At 40.6% G+C, this 16706-nt stretch overlaps 1 protein-coding gene across 5 annotated transcripts in view; it reads right to left on the bottom strand.

The window, feature by feature from the left end:
- LOC126298991 (adenosine receptor A1-like) overlaps nt 1-16706 on the bottom strand; it is a 176288-nt gene that overhangs the window by 100517 nt on the left and 59065 nt on the right. Inside the window, exon 1 of one of the 5 annotated variants that reach the window (XM_049990615.1) lies at nt 9637-9893. The exons of the other annotated variants lie outside the window; for them this stretch is intronic. The gene's annotated coding sequence lies outside the window, so the exon portion shown is untranslated. Of the gene's footprint in view, nt 1-9636; nt 9894-16706 lie in introns of those variants that run through there. 5 annotated transcript variants of the gene reach the window in all.

Genomic DNA, 16706 nt, shown 5'->3' on the forward strand with positions numbered 1-16706 from the left:
GACGTTAGTTCGTTCAAATAATTTCTTCCAAGCGCTTCTCATTATGAATTTTACAAACTTTTCCATGGTGAAGTGTAGTTGGATATTTATCTTGCAAGTCGAGTGTTCTGCAGCGATAAATCTATCTTAAGAATATGAAACTGACCATGCATGTGACGTATGTTGCGATTTACCCTACGGGCGTCACAAGGGTTACTCATATTACCCGACCTTTATTTCCTACTACTGTTAGCCCGTGACATCACCTATGTACACATACATTACGTATGTTAGGACGTAAAATTCATCTGTCGTATTCAGTCGTATGGCTTGATCCTTGGCCCCGAAACCAACTGATAAAAATATGTTTCGCTGTTATGTTCATTCTCGCGAACTAGTTGATGCATTAAACAACACAAATATGAGACAGCTTGCACTTCAAACTTTTAAAATATTCCAAGAAAACCAAATACCGAAAAGAAATACGGGCAGGTTGTTTTCGTAACTGTTATCCTTTCTCACCCATACCTCCAGCTCTAAAGGTAGTAAAGGTACATTACTCTCGCAGTATTTTTGCAAAAAGTGTGAGTCATGTGTACACCAGACTTCGTTCATATTTCTCCAGGCGTTTCTGGCTTATGCTTTTGTGTCATCACTTTCCACTCCACCTCCTGCCGTTGGCAGCTGTCTTCGCATTCTCCCTCCCCCCCCCCCTCCATCCCCCCACACCATCCGCCCCATCCCACGGGGTAAAATTTCGTTCTTACGGTCACCAATGATTCCTATGACGCACAAAAACTATAGATTCGATATCGATCGTTTTCAAATATTTGTATGTCACTGCTTCCCCCTAGGAATGAGAATATTGTATTTTTATATAAATCACTATGTTATACAAGTAATACGTCTAATGAGTATTGAACGTAGGAAATTTAGTTCAAATTGCTCCAGATGTTTCTGAGTTATGCTTCCATGTCCCCCTATTTTTACCCCCACCCCTATAAGAGATAGGTGGTTCTTAACCACACGGTGTTACTTTCCAGACAGTAAACGTTATGTGCACCAAGTTTGGTAGAAATGGATCCTGAGGTACTGGAAGAGATGTCGTAAGTACATAAATTTTTGTAGCATGTATAAATACATATATGACAACCATGACCCATTCCTCCCCGTGCAACGCATCCAACAGATACCGCCTTCCTCTCTGCCCACATTCCCACCCCACCCTCTCCACCCTTCCTCCCATCTTCAGTCATCATAACGATGCATAACTCCAGCTGAGTAACATCACCGTTCTGTGTGACCAGTGACATTTCTCTTTCAAGCTAGCATACTCCAGGCAGCAATTGCAAGAAAACCCACCCGAGCTATCCTGCCCCATCACTTCTACCAAAGCACTTAAATACTAGTACCTAGGGCTGCCACTCTATGAGAAACCAATTCGGATCCCCACCTACTAATCTTCAATAAAGGAAACTTACAATGGGCTAAACCTACTAAAACTAATAATCAGTTTAAGGCGCTGCAGTCATGGACTGTGCGGCTGATCACGGCTGAGGTTCGAGTCCTCCTTCGGGCAAGCGTGTGTGTGTGTGTGTGTGTGTGTGTGTGTGTGTGTGTGTGTGTGTGTGTTTGCCCTTAGGATAATTTAGGTTAAGTAGTGTGTAAGCTTAGGAACTTATGACCTTAGCAGTTAAGTCCCATAAGATTTCACACATACTAATAACCAGACGAAAATAGACACTGAAGCCCAACTTCATTATCAACACGCAGCACACAGTTATCCGTCCCGTTCTCACCTCTAAAAACGTCGCATAGACTTCAGCTCCTCCAAGATTTTACGGCTCTCTTCAAATCCTTCAACGACATGCACTCCCACTCACAACTTTCTCGCATCCATAGTGTGTACCAGTTCAGTGTGTTCCACAACCGGAACATTCTTACATGTCCTATCTCTAACGTGAAATCTGTGCCCGCTGCCTAGCCTATTATCAGCACATCACACCTTCACTCCATCTCCAAACAATCCTCACACTTCCTCACGGTAGATTTAACTACCTTCCCCTTCAAGACCATAAAATCATTCCTGAAATCTACCTATTCTAGTAGATGTGACCTACCAAACCAGATCCTTCTCCAATGAAATTCCTCAGTCTACTACTTCCCTTTATAAATGACTTAAGAGGAATAGCCATGACACTGCCCGTTCATATAAAATAATGGAAACGTAAGTAAATGATGTACTTAGAGTATAAGACATTTTCTTCTCTGTATAGCGTTTGATGTAGAATTATGAAGGACATGTGGCAGGTGGCTGCCTCGCAGTAACGCCGTGGACTGCATGTTTAAGATCCCCATGAATTTAGGTAACGCATTGTTCAGCCTACGACGTTTCATGGGACAGGAACAAACACAGCTCTGAGCGACTGTTTGCAGCTGTGATGTTACCAGCCAAGCGATCGACTTTGCTTTCCTCGAACAATGTATGCGACGTTAGTATTTTCAGGAACAATGAGGGCCTATGAGATACAGGCTGCTTGAAAAACCTACTAGTTCTCACTCAGAATATAAGCTGTGGACATGTGGCGGCGAACAAGGGGTAACAGTTCGTTACCAAAATTAGCGAGAGTGTGATCCTAGAAAAAAGATGAAAATACGTGCAGCTATTTACGATGAAACAAACAGCTTCAAGAATTCGATTCTGCTATTACGTCAAGGGTCAGAACTTGTTTATCTGAGGGACATATTTTAACAGCATCAATATAAATAGTATTCAGGCATTAACATAGATATACTAGTGTATGTCCATAGGAAATTTGGCACGTAGTTTCGTTTAAATGATTGTCGAACAGGATGACTTTATACACAATAAATTATCATTCCTGATGACTCATGGAGAAAAAAATAAAATAAAAAATCTTAGTTGTTTGACATGGCCACTGCCTTGCTGGGAAATGTGAACACATCCAAACGCGTGCGACAGAAACCATCCCCTCCCCCAACGTCTTCCCTCGCCTACTTGAAGTTGTAGCTTTAATTGAGCGTAATAGAGGAGGAATTATTGACTGAATGTGGTGCAGGCGATCCCTTTCTTTGCTCAACAGATTCCTCCATTCGAAATAACTTTCCATTCGACTCTAAACTTGTATAGTACTTTCATGCTTTCAATTTGCCATCACGGTTACTGACAATGATTATCACACTGTGTGCCTTACAAGCTCCTATTAAGGCGACAGTGATGTTGATAGAAAAGCTTCGTAATAACTTTCACTATTATTTGGTGTAGTAACATTTTATGTTGCACTTGAATCTAACTAAATTCCTTTGTGTATTGTTTAAGAATATCGATGTCGTCGAAGTTACTTGAACAGCTAGTCAAACATTCAACTTTGTACGAATTCTTTACAAATCTGCTCAGTCTGATTAGTAAGCCTTTGTCCATCTCTATGATACCTTCATCAAAAGACTTAACTTTCATAGTGAATTATGCCCTACGTGACTCTTACTCCACTTGAATTGCTAATTCGTCCTGCGACATGACCTTCATGACCTCTAGTCATGTTTATTCTTCTGTCCCACATTAAACTTCTCACTGTTCGTTACGCTAAAGACTAGTCATTTGCTAGTGAAACGTACAACCAACTCGTGTTTGCAAATAGAACAGGCAAATCAAAACTCAGAGGAAAGGTAATATACCCTCTCGGATGGGCAACCACATAAACAAATACCGATGTAGGTGATCAGGACTGTTGACATGACTGAGTTACGTGAAACGAACACTGACTGTTCACAGCGTGACGTGAGGAATTTCATAAACAGACATAAAATTTTTTCAATTTAAAGAAGGATGGAAGATTGAGTTTAACGTCCCGTCAAGGTCATTAGAGACGGAGCTGGAGCTCGAATTATGTCAAGGATGGAGAAGGAAATCAACCATCCACTTTCAAAGGAACCCTTCCGGCATTTGCCTGCAGCGATTTAGGGAAACCACAGAAAACCTAACAGTGGATGGCCGGACGCATGTTTGAACCGTCATCCTTGCGAATGCGAGTCGAGTGTACTAACCATTATGCCAGCTAGGTCAGCTTAATATTTTAAAATAATAAACATACCTCACAAAATGTGACTCACTATATATTGTAAAATATCACGTAACTTTCCCTTTCAGTGTGTTCATAGCAGTCCCAAAAACCGAGACATGAAATCCCAGATCTTCATAGAATCTTCGATAATGTTTCACACTTTGATGAGGAAGGTCTATATGATACATTTTCTGTAGTTTCTTGGATGTAAATACTTTCCGTGGCTTGTAAAGACGTAAAGGTAGATTATGGAGAGCAGTACATGTTTACATTGGTCGCTAGTCCATAGTTCTTTCCCGCCACTGCACAACCGTCTCTTCACTTTATATTCATATTCGAGCTTTCGGGAGATTCGGCAATAGACAGTTCTACAATGAATCTTTTATTTATGCAGTTCTCCTCGCTATTTTAGTTACTTGTTGGCACATACTGAGATGAGCAATGAGATCTGCAGAAGGAACTATCACTCTAAATCCCTCCTTCCCATACAAGTTAGCTTATCTTTTCTTCGACGACTGAGATTAACAGGCAAAGTATTTCTGTGAGTTCTATGTGTTGCTATTAAGTAGAGACCCTAGCACTAAAAGCCCTTAACATGTTTCTAACTGTTTCACGGATGCATTAGTTAAGGGCGTACCGACGATGCGCTCTATTCTGAACTGTAAAGATTCGACAAGACAGTATGTCTAAAAGCCTCAATATTAATGTTACAGGACTATTCACCGAACTTTATTGTCAGAGGTTGTAGATCCAGCGTCAGTTCGGTTTATTTTTAAAGATATTATAACACAAGCGGAAACCAAAGACAAAATTAATGTGCTGTAATTGTCAGAGGAATTAACTTGTAACTGAGATCTTTTAATGATGTGGTCAGTAATTGAGATCTTTTAATGATGTGGTCATATTGTTTTATCTTACACCTGCCGGCCGGTGTGGCCGTGCGGTTCTAGGCGCTTCAGTCTGGAACAATGTGACCGCTACGGTCGCAGGTTCGAATCCTGCCTCGGGCATGGATGTGTGTGATGTCCTTAGGTTTGTTAGGTTTAAGTAGTTCTACGTTCGAGGGGACTGATGACCTCAGAGGTTAAGTCCCTTATTGCTCAGAGCCATTGGACCCATTTTACCTTACACCTGTACTTAAGGCAGTTTCTTGATGGGAACTAAGAACATTGTACTTTTGTTTCGGGATTGATTTACGGAAGTTACAATGCTTGCAAGACAGAGAAGCTCTATGTAAACTAGTATTTCATTGTTTCCTTCCATCGCGGCATTAGTGATATTTAGAGAATGCATTTTATTTACTTACTTCACGCTATCTTGTTAGAAGTTGACATTTCAAGAGCCGTAGCTGTAGTAAAATAATGAGGCTTATAATCTACATTCTTTATTTTCATACGGCATACAAGCAAGTATTTCTTCGTGGTACAAAGTTGCAAGTAACAAATGCTTTCAAGGCCTAAAACGACCCGCAATATCGCGCTACGAAAATTCGTTTTAATTCAGTGCGACTATAATTTTCTCGTGGAATTTCGATTTCTACCACATTTCTTGATCTAGACAACTGTACAACGTATTGACTACGCTGTTGGCCGTCGAGGCGAATAGGTTTGTTACCTGTCGGCAACACGTAAAATATAGCAAATAGACGACATCCTGTACTCTGCCAAGCAGTAGCATAGGCGCTGGAGTATTTCCAAGAACAATTGCAAGGTGACAAGCACAACTGTGTCACGACGCTTCTTGGAACTCATTCGATGGAATGCCTTCATCTATTGTTACACATGCGAATAAAGGGCAATCTGCACAATCAACACTTGTTTACGGATGCTAGTCAGTGGAAGCTTCATTCCTAAAAATCATATCACAATTATTTTTAATACGCTGCGTGAGGTTATAGTAACTTTCAGAACTAGATGTAGCTTTAGACGGATAGTAAATTAAACTTCATAAGGGACTAGATGTTTTGCGAAGCTAGAAATTATTATACTAGGGATGTTCAGTAATGCAACACGTTTTGTTCAGAAGGCAGGTCGGTTTTATTCAGAATTGTAATTCACCATATTATCACCACATTTTGGAGTACATAACCCTATATCTCAAAACAATCTCCGTTCAATGCGACGACTTTATGTTATCTTACTGGGTTGGCCGGAGTGCTCGCATGGTACCACTCTACTGGGCGACGTCTTCCGCATCAATAACCTCCCCATAACCCACTAACTGCTTCTTGTGGTGTGCATCCTTCATTGAACTAAACAGATGGACAGATGGAAGACAGAAGGTGTGAGATCCGTGATGTAGGATGGAACAGTCCAATGAAGTGTTGTGAGCCGCTCTCGGTTGCACAGACTTGTGTGAAGCCTTGCGTTGTCATGCAGAAAAAGAAGTACTTTTGAATTTTTGAGGCTGAAGTCGCTTGTTCAGTTTACTGAGGGTAGCACAATACACTTACTAGTGGATCATTACACCATGAGGGAAGATGGTTCAAATGGCTCTGAGCACTATGGGACTCAACGTCTGAGGTCATCAGTCCCCTCGAACGTAGAACTACTTAAACCTAACTAACCTAAGGACATCACACACATCAATGCCCGTGGCAGGATTAGAACCTGCGACCGTAGCGGGTGCGTGATTCCAGACTGTAGCACCAGAACCGCTCGGCCACCCCGGCCGGCTCATGAGGGATGACACTAAAGAAAATAATCCCTTCAGAGTCCCAAAAGACTGTTTCCACGGCTTTACCAGCTGAAGGAGAGGCTTTGAATTTTTCTTTCCGAGGAGAGGTGATTCGGCATCTCTGCATGGATTATCGTTATGTTTTCGGTTCGAAGTGATGAACAAATGTTTCATCACCTGCGACAATGTTCGACAAAAAATTGACACGATCGGCCTTGTAACGCGCAAACAATCCTACACAGATGGTTCTTCGTTGCTCTTTATGGTCTTCTGTTCGGGTGCGAGGAACCTAGCGGGCATACGCCTTTGAGTACCCTAACGTGTGTTAGAATGTGTCAGCACTACCAACAGAGACGTCCAGTTCTGCAGCGAGGTGGTTCATTGTTATGCGTCCATCACCTCGAATGAGAGAGTCCCAACGTTCCAAGTTTGCAGGAGTCACAGCTGTGGGCGGCCGGATAGTACGTGGGAGATTGGACAGGTTTGCGAGACTTGTTGCAATAATGACAGACCCCTCGCTTAACGACTCATAGTGCTTTTTTCTCACTGCCAGTTCCCCGTACACATTCTGCAAGCACCTTTGGGTATCTACAGTTTTCTTGTTTTCTGCCAAAAGAAACTCAACGACAGCTTCTTGCTTGGAACACACTTCTCTTACAGACGCCATTTTTAAGGCTACGTATAGCGCGCTACCCATCGAAAATTCATGAACTGCAGGGGCTGAAGCGAGAATATTCCGCGATGCCCCACAACAAATTACGCATTTGTTTACGCGAAATTGTTCGAGAAAGAAGAATGTGCGGCATTACTTATTGAATGCCCCACGTACGAATAGCCAGCTGCACCATCAACTACGCAGATTTCCCCTAACACACAAACAGATCCTAATAACAGCTAAAAACCAGCTCGCATAAGCACACTCACACACACACACACACACACACACACACACACACACTCACACACACACACACACACACACACACAGAGAGAGAGAGAGAGAGAGAGAGAGAGAGAGAGATTGAGAGAGAGAAACACACACTGATCCGACTTTGATTGAATCATGCCTGTATGTTACCCCAAGCTGCGCTCCAGTTACCAGTGAAAATCCGATGAAAATTCGGGTAACTATTTTGGAGATTACCATGTTTCGAGAGACAAACCGACTCGATCGTCTTCGATAACAGAACTTAAAGAAATCCGATTTTGGTGAAATAAATGCTACACGTTGCCACGCGCTACACATAAATTCCCTGTGAAAACCCCATGAATATTCATATGGTAGTTTTGGAGATTAGCGTGTACCAACAGACAGGCATAACGGATTTAGATAAAACTTCAAATCACGATATCTTTTTGATTCGTGATACAGTTTTGATGAAATAAAGCCTATACGTTGCTTCAAGCTATGCTCAAGGTACCTGTGAAGGCCCAATGAAAATTCTTCTAGTAGTTTTGGAGATCACCGTATTCAAACAAACAGACAGATATGATGGATTTTCATATTTATTAGTAGTATAGATTTCTGGGATCATACAAGGCACAATAAACACTAGAAATCGGAGAAGGTAAACAATGGAAGCACGTATCCCCACGAGCTGGTGGGGCAATGTAGGATTGGTTCTATTTCCGAATGCAACAGGGTGCAGTCCTAACACATGGTTTAATGGAGAGTAATCTCCAAAAGACATCTACGGCGATTTGCAGAATGATAATATATGTCTTTAAAAGTGATTTGATAAAATTACGTCGTGTGTGCTGCGTAGAAATGGAGTATTTGCTGTTATATTCCTTGTATATTCCTTGTATCGATTCTTACTGGGAGTTGTCCCTTAAACTGCGGCGGATATTTCTGCCACATCTTCTTTTTTATAGTCCTGTTGGAACCAATAAATGAGACATGAACATTTCAACATTTTGCAAAATATGAATCACAGGGGAATTATCTCTACAGTAAAGCACTTTTTCTTTTCTGTGCATTATATATGGCTTTAGGCACTGTAAGTATTACTATCCAAAGTTACTCAATGAAATTTTGTAATATTAATCCGTTATGCAATTCAGTATCCAACACCCCTCCACCCTCTAAGTGCTAATTTATAATACATAAAAAGGAACCATTTCCATTCAGTTTACCATTAGTCGAACTTACGTGGGCTCTGTAGAGGGGAGCTCTGACAATTTCGATGGAAGAGCTTAAAGGAACAGTAGTAAAACGAAGTGGTATATACGTCTACTTACACACTTTTGTACGCAAGGAAATGCACAGAAGCGTCTTTTAGTTGAGTGTTTGGGAAATGATACATTTTTATGAAATATAGAAATAATTACACTGGTACAATACTGCAGATAAGAGAACTGCTTAACAATACAGGATATAAAGTAAATACTTTACTGGAAGTGCAGCAAGCACCGAAAAAAAAACTTAAGTGACTACACTACGTTTTGGCTGCAACATATGGTGCAAAGAAAAGTGACATTTGATCACAGCTATAAGTAGAAAAATGTTACAGGAGTTGTTAAGCCATTATAGAGTTAGATGTTATTTTGAACTGTTCTTCGTGAATTTAAGATTTTTGCAGAATATCGAGCAATCAAATATGGCATATTAGGCCATTGCGTGCACAACATTATTTTTGGGACAAACAATTTATTTCGCAAACAATGAAGCAAAGCTACCTAGGAGGTCAGGATTTGTAATTCAGGGTAACTGATAACTTCTGTGTTATTACAGATATAATTTTGAAAGACATAATTCCTGAAAACTAAAGAACTCATGTTTTTTTTTTTCATAATGTCTCGCGACCGGAGGCTTTTAGTTACTAGAAGATAACTTTAAGATCAGACTTCTGTTACCTGTCGCAGTTAGTTGCACACAGAGAGAAATTGCAATAAATACCTGTATGGATGAAGAAAGTCACGTGTATTCACATCCCCGAACGGCAGCTAGCCTTGCATCGCAGTTACATCGACTAGAGTATGAGGCGCGTTACGAGAACTCGCACTTTACGGTAAGTCGTGTTGCGTACTCGGCGGCGCAAACACGCGGTCTCCGTTCGTCCCACTGGCGGGTGAGAGCTGGGCGCTGTCAGCCGAGCGGAGGGGGACCAAGTGACTGCGGCCCGGTATTTCCCCCGAGGTATACTGCGTCCGCTCTTATCACCATTCTTCCTCGGACTGCTTTCTTACGTCCACGCATTACCGCCACACGCCGGAACCTGGGTGAACGTTAGGAAGTGACGCTGCTTCCACGCACAGTGCGTAATGGGGTGCTATTCTGGTCACCTAGGCATCGTTAGAAACGGAATAATCCATACCGTTCAGCATTTTATGGTCTTCTTGAAACAGCATATTTGTGGTTTCCTTAAGTCGTTCAAATGTGATACCTGCGTGGCTCGTTGGCGTAAACTGTAGCACCTCTAGCCATTCCAATCATTTAAATAACACTCATTGGCTGAACTTGTCCTGGACATACTCTTTTGGTTTGTTAGTAGCTCCCGTAGCATTTAGGTCTCTAAATTCAGCCTACAGCAAAACACAGTGTATATATAGTTCATTTTACCCAAACTTGTTTCGACAACATTGTGCCCACTTCTGTGGGTCTCGATTTATTTCTGTAAATTATCATACAAAGCTCATGGATGTCATCTATTTACGGCTTGAGACATCTCAAAAATAGGCCCTCAGGGGGAATAAATTCCCCAGTTGCACATACATGTTCCACAGGATAAGCATAACAGCTCTTAAACCTGAACACATCAACTAAATATAATGAAACAAAAAAAAAAAAAAAAAAACCATATAAAGCTCAACAACAGACAAAAAATAAAAATGAAATATTATGATAGTGGCTATCCAGTCAAGAGTTAAAACAAAGGGTCTGAAACACAGAGGCTAAACACACAGACAATACAGCAGACCAAATTACATCAGGAAATATGAACAAATTAGTACACACTAATATACAATGACAAAATGGCACATAGATGTGAAGTTTAAGTAAGAAACAAAGTATTCCAATAACATTCAGGTGAAGGACACAGTTCATCAAAGGCTAAGATCACACAGAAGAATCTCAATCAAATTCAGTCAAATCGCATGCAACTCCTTTTAAGACCAGTACATAGGACGAGCAAGCAGAAACTTCCGAACAAGGTATTCAGAATACGTAAAAGAATTGAAGAGCGACAGAATGCTTTCCACTTTCACGGAACATTTAATAAATGAAAACCACCACCCAAGTAATATCGAAACTGACAAAAGGCTATAGTAGAAGGCAAAATCGTTAATAAATGAAAACATAACACTTTTCAACAACACACTCTTAAAGACTGTGAGATAACTGACACTGGACACAGAAAAGAAACAGCACACTCCCCCCCCCCCCTCCACCTACACACACACACTCCCGCTCGCGCGCTGGCGCTCTCGATCCCTCAGCATACACATGGGCTTACATAAGGAACAGAAGTCGTCAGAATACCCCCTACAGTTTTTCGAAGTAAGCGATACATCTCACCACCCATGGGAACATCAATATGGCGTAATTTTTTGAATGACGACAAGATGTAAAAGTTATGTTTTTCTGTGTTTTTAAAGCAACTGCAAGCCGACCAACAAACGTGACTGCATAACGGATTACATAACAACCTAGTGACCACAAGGATTGGGTCCAAAACACTACCGAAATTTCTTAAAGTATAACACCGACGTATGTTAGTTCATATTTTCATAATTGTTAACAAAAACCGCTCTAACAGTTGCAGATTATAAGCTGAGTGCTAAAAATGGCAAAAGAAAACCACAGAAAATATAGCGAAAAACTGCAACAAGCGTAAAACCCGTGCTATGGTTTAAAAGTAAATAAAGTATTATAGAACTAGCCATAAAATACAGTATCTGGAACCAGTCAGTACTCTTGCAGTAACGTTTTGTAATGTTTGTGACAATATTAATTTGCATGTTTTTAAATGAAGGAAAACGTACTGATGATGGCAACATTGTCGCTGAAACTAGTTTTGAGAAGAAAATAAAAATGAAACATAAGTGTTTTGCATCTAGGTGGACGCACAATCCAAAAGGGTGACCCACAATCCCATATTATTTCCCAAAGCACTGGGAAACACAGTCACTTTAGACCATCCATATGAATCGCTTCGGTACCAAAATCAGTTTCACGAGTTTATCTAATGCTTCTCCAAGCACCAGCAAACGATTTATCCTTCCTACAGCATCTGTACTAGACGTTTCACCCACTGATTCACTTGACACAGTATCACTCAGACTACCATCAGCTCAAATACTGCAATAGTGTTTGAAGCTGTAGGAACTGTAGCTAACCAACTACATCAGAGTCTCGTCCAAAAGCTGAATATTTTCCGTGCTCTTCTGTAACCTCTCACTTGCAGTTCGTTAGACGATCAGCCAGAACTTAATTTTTTATGAAACTAGGCCACCACAATAATGTCATTCTTATACATCTATATGATATATTCAAGTATGTCACTATGAATCATCTAACCATATATAAAAACCAACAAAACTTGAATAAATAATGTGCCTATTACGTTCAAGTGCTTGCATAAACTGTTTCCATCATGTTGAATATTTTCTGTAATCGTCTAACATGTATATTGTCACAGTGGCTAACATATTCAAGACAATTTGTGAAACAATATTTACTGAAACATCCACTATTCATTAGCATTTCACAGCATACACGAGTAATCAGTAAATTGGATGTAGCTAGAAAATGAATTTACCACAATCTAGATGCTTAAGTGCATGATACATAAAAAAGACCTAGCTATAAATTGCTTACAAGTCACTCATAACGTACAAAAAGTTGTTGTGAACTGAATCTGCTGTCGTTTATATCAGAAGTTATCAGAAGAGTATATTCTGTCACCTGGTCGCAGATGTCTCAAGAATACCAAGTTAGAGTAAGAATGATATTAATACCTGTCACAGAAACAACTGTGAGCATATTAATACCAGTAAGACTGACGTTTTTAGTAAAATACAGCCTCTGTATTATATAAAAAGCAGGTATGTTCTCAAATTCCAATATATGTAAAAATTTTTTCTAAATTATCTCTTTTATGGTTTTAATAACTAGCTCCATTCCCTGTAACATTTCTAACAAGAGCATTCGAATATTTAAAAAAATTGGTTCAAATGGCTCTGTGCACTATGGGACTTAACTTCTGAAACATCAGTCCCCTAGAACTTAGTACTACTTAAACTTAACTAACCTAAGGACATCACACATATCCATGCCCAAGGCAGGATTTGAACCTGCGACCGTAGCGGTCGCGCAGTTCCAGACTGCAGCGCCTAGAGCCGCTCGACCACTCCGGCCGGCCGAATGTTTTAAATTTGCCTTTTAACCCCCGCATTACACTATGGTTAAAATATTCCATGTTAAACAGTATCGATTTACGTCCAGAGATATTAATACAGAATTAGTTATTTTACTAATATCTTCAAAGTAAACAATAAAAATAGAAGTACTGACCACAATTTTAAATACAGTAGCAATTCAAAATCAAATGGAAAATATGCAGAATAAATATGTATCCTGAAAATAGTTCTTATGCTAGTTTCATGAGTTTCATTTCGGTTTATAAAAAATATAAGGTTACTTCAGCTCTGTTGTTCTGAACTACAATAAATGCAGAGCCATAATTTTGATTCCGCTGAATTGTGTCTTCAGTTTTAAATCCAAAGCTGTCATTTTGATTCCGCTGAATTGTGTCCTCAATTTAGCATGAGTAGTATTTTCCCCACTACATAACAAAATTATCAGCACTGACCAGTTACATTACAGTCTGCTTACAGGTTTAAGTACACAGAGATCGTTAACACAGTCAATTACAAAATGACGTAAGTATTTATTCATAAAAATTTTACTGAACCAGGAGAATCATGTTTCCCACAAAGAATGTTAAGACTAAAGAAAAAGAACAAATGTGTCGAACGGCGTTAAAACATTCCCTATGAAACTAGTTACTCCCATAATAGCAGTTATCGTGCTACACACACGAGAATGAAAACTGGACAACGAGGACCTCAAAGCCCAAAAATGAAAACTGGAATATATAGTGAAAACAACAGTCACAACAGAAGAATAAAAACAGAAACTGGAAGATGAGGCGGCAGCTGCTGGTTGGCGCAGTGCAGCTGGCGACTTGCATGCAGTGACAAGAATGCTTCAACAGCCAAGGCCGAGTGTGATCTTGCGCGCATGCTGTGGCAGCAGCAGCAGAAGGGGTGGTGGGGGAAAGCGTGGGGCAGAGTGGGGAGGCACAAGGGCAGCGCGAGGGCGACAGATGGCTGGCCCGGTGTAGCACGGCGCACACTTTCCTGTAATCCGCTGCCACAGACGCCGGTGGTGCAAGGGCTCGTCTTGTGGTATGGTGTTTAATTAAAATAAAGTCATAAATATTCCTATCCATTCCCAACATAGCATAAGTGGATGGATCCAAACGTAGGGGAGTTTAGAAGCAGTATGTATGTTATCAGGGGGGAAAACTCTCTGATCATCTGGAATTCTATACTGGCTGCTTAAATGCAGGTCTGCAACACTGCAGCTTGGGAAAATTTGTGAAGTAGAAAAGTAGGCTAGTTACTAGTTGTATGCGAAAACGTGCTTAAATATCCTGGTTATCCTGGATATAGCCATGATACTTGGACCTGCAGGGGAAACAAACTTTCTTTTTCTAGGCGAGTGATGTCAGGGAAAAACCAAGCCTCAATCTTGAATTCTATACTTAGCACAAGCACATTTTTACTGAGGGCAATAGTCCTGCTTCTATATTGACATCATAATAGTGGGGTAAAGTCCCACAATCACAGTTGCACTACTTCTGAATCTCCTGTCAAATTTTTAATTTCCTGTCGTTTATTGCCAAGGACAACTCGTCAATGCCACAGGTGGTGGTGGGAAGATAGAAATCTGGCAACAATGCATGATGTCATCGATGAATTGGAAGTCTGGCAATAGGGCATTTTGCACTAAAACTCTTCCAGGGTGTCTACTAACGGCATGTACAACTAGTGGGATATTTTTACCAGTGGCACTTAAAGAGTCAGAGCCTACTAGGAGGTCATGAACACTACAAAAACAGTAATAATATGAAAGAGTGCTGTGTACGAAAACAGACTGCTTCTATGTAACTGACGTATTAGAATTGATCTTATTTTCCTCATCGCTGTGTGAATGTAGGTCACATAAATGTAAGGTGTCTTCAGGCAGAAGTATCGTTGGAAACAATGAGTAAAACAGCCCATTTTTCGCCTTTTGGGGACACAGAACATTGCTTCACAATTTGCTGACAGCTTTTAACTTATTCATCTAGCTTTACGTTCCGATGCTTTCTTGTCACTGGAAAAAGAGCAGGTATATTAGCGTATATGTAGAGACATATAAACTTGTTGAATCTTGTCGCGTGATTTCGATAATAAGGACTCCATGCCTCATTTAGGCAGCATTTCTAAATAATGAATCACTTGTTAAAATGATACAAAATTTTTTGTGTTTTACAGCAATACGTGCAGTCACAAAGTGCGAATATTTTTACGAAATTTGGTGCTGTATTCATGGTAATTCACAGTCAGAAAGCCAGAGGAAATATGTTTTAGCATCCACTCTAGTTGGTAAAAGAAAAATCGGAATTAAAATTGAGGACAGACTGTAAAATTCTTTTGGCGTTGATATAAATGAAATTTGATTTCTGTTATGCTGATACCTATTACACAATTATTACCAAATGTCAACTTGATTTGAGAAATATTGTTCTTTATAAAGTTTCTTAAAACTGTCACGCTGTCTATATTTCACTCAAATCGACGAAGTATCGAAACAGCAGGCAAATGATGTTTGTGTTTCGTACTGTTTATGTATAACTGATGAATTTTGTAAGGAGGCTCCTCCTTCTCTTTAAACAGCAGGAAGGCGCCGTGCCACGGTTCGCGCGGCTCCACCCGTCGGAGGTTCATAAATTGGTTCAAATGACTCTGAGCACTATGAGACTTAACATCTGTGGTCATCAGTCCCCTAGAACTTAGAACTACGTAAACCTATCTAACCTAAGGACATGACACACATCCATACCCGAGGCCGGATTCGAACCTGCGACCGTAGCGGTCACACGGTTCCAGACTCAAGCGCCTAGAACCGCACGACCACACCGGCCGGCCGTCGAAGGTTCGAGCCCTCCTCAGGCATGAGTTTTTGTGTGTTGTCTTAGTATAAGTTAGTTCAAGTTAGATTACGTAGTGTGTAAGCCTAGGGACCGATGATTACAGAAGTTTGGTCCCATAGTAATTTACCACAAAAATAAACAGTAGTGAACGTACAGACTTATTCAGATCCGGCTGAATTTCTGTAGGAGATTTTCCAAGCAAAGAACAGCCCATAACTGCAACCACATATGGAAACATTGGCAAAGAGCACAGTGTGATAACGGACGATGGGGGATTAAAATTGTGTGAAACGACTGAGGTGCTGGAAGTCTGTGCTGCTTCTTACATGAAGAATTAACTGCGACAAAGCTTTGTGCTAGACGGAGTGAGTGCTACGCATGTCTTCTGGGCCAACTAGATGAATAAAACTGCGATGATATGCCAACATGTGATGAATGACATCTTCTTGTAAATGTGAATATTTACAAGTTAATGCCCATAACTAAAAGAAGACCTAATACGAGGTCTGTTAGTAAAGTATGATCCGATCGAGCGCGATATGGAAGCCACAGTGAAAATCCGATGAAGTTTTGCAGCAATGTTTAGGGCGGAGTCTCTAATACGCCCATCGATCGAGCCACGTCGCTCTCTTCAGATCTAAGCACACAGTGAACACTTAAACATGCCTAGAGAATAAAGGCTCCCACCAAATACGAGGACCTGGCGAGGGAATTCGTCTGATGTCATTCAGTCTACGCAACAAAACCGTCATGCGTTACCTTC

Source organism: Schistocerca gregaria, chromosome X (genome assembly GCF_023897955.1).
Source record: "Schistocerca gregaria isolate iqSchGreg1 chromosome X, iqSchGreg1.2, whole genome shotgun sequence".
Taxonomy (NCBI): Eukaryota; Metazoa; Arthropoda; class Insecta; order Orthoptera; family Acrididae; genus Schistocerca; species Schistocerca gregaria.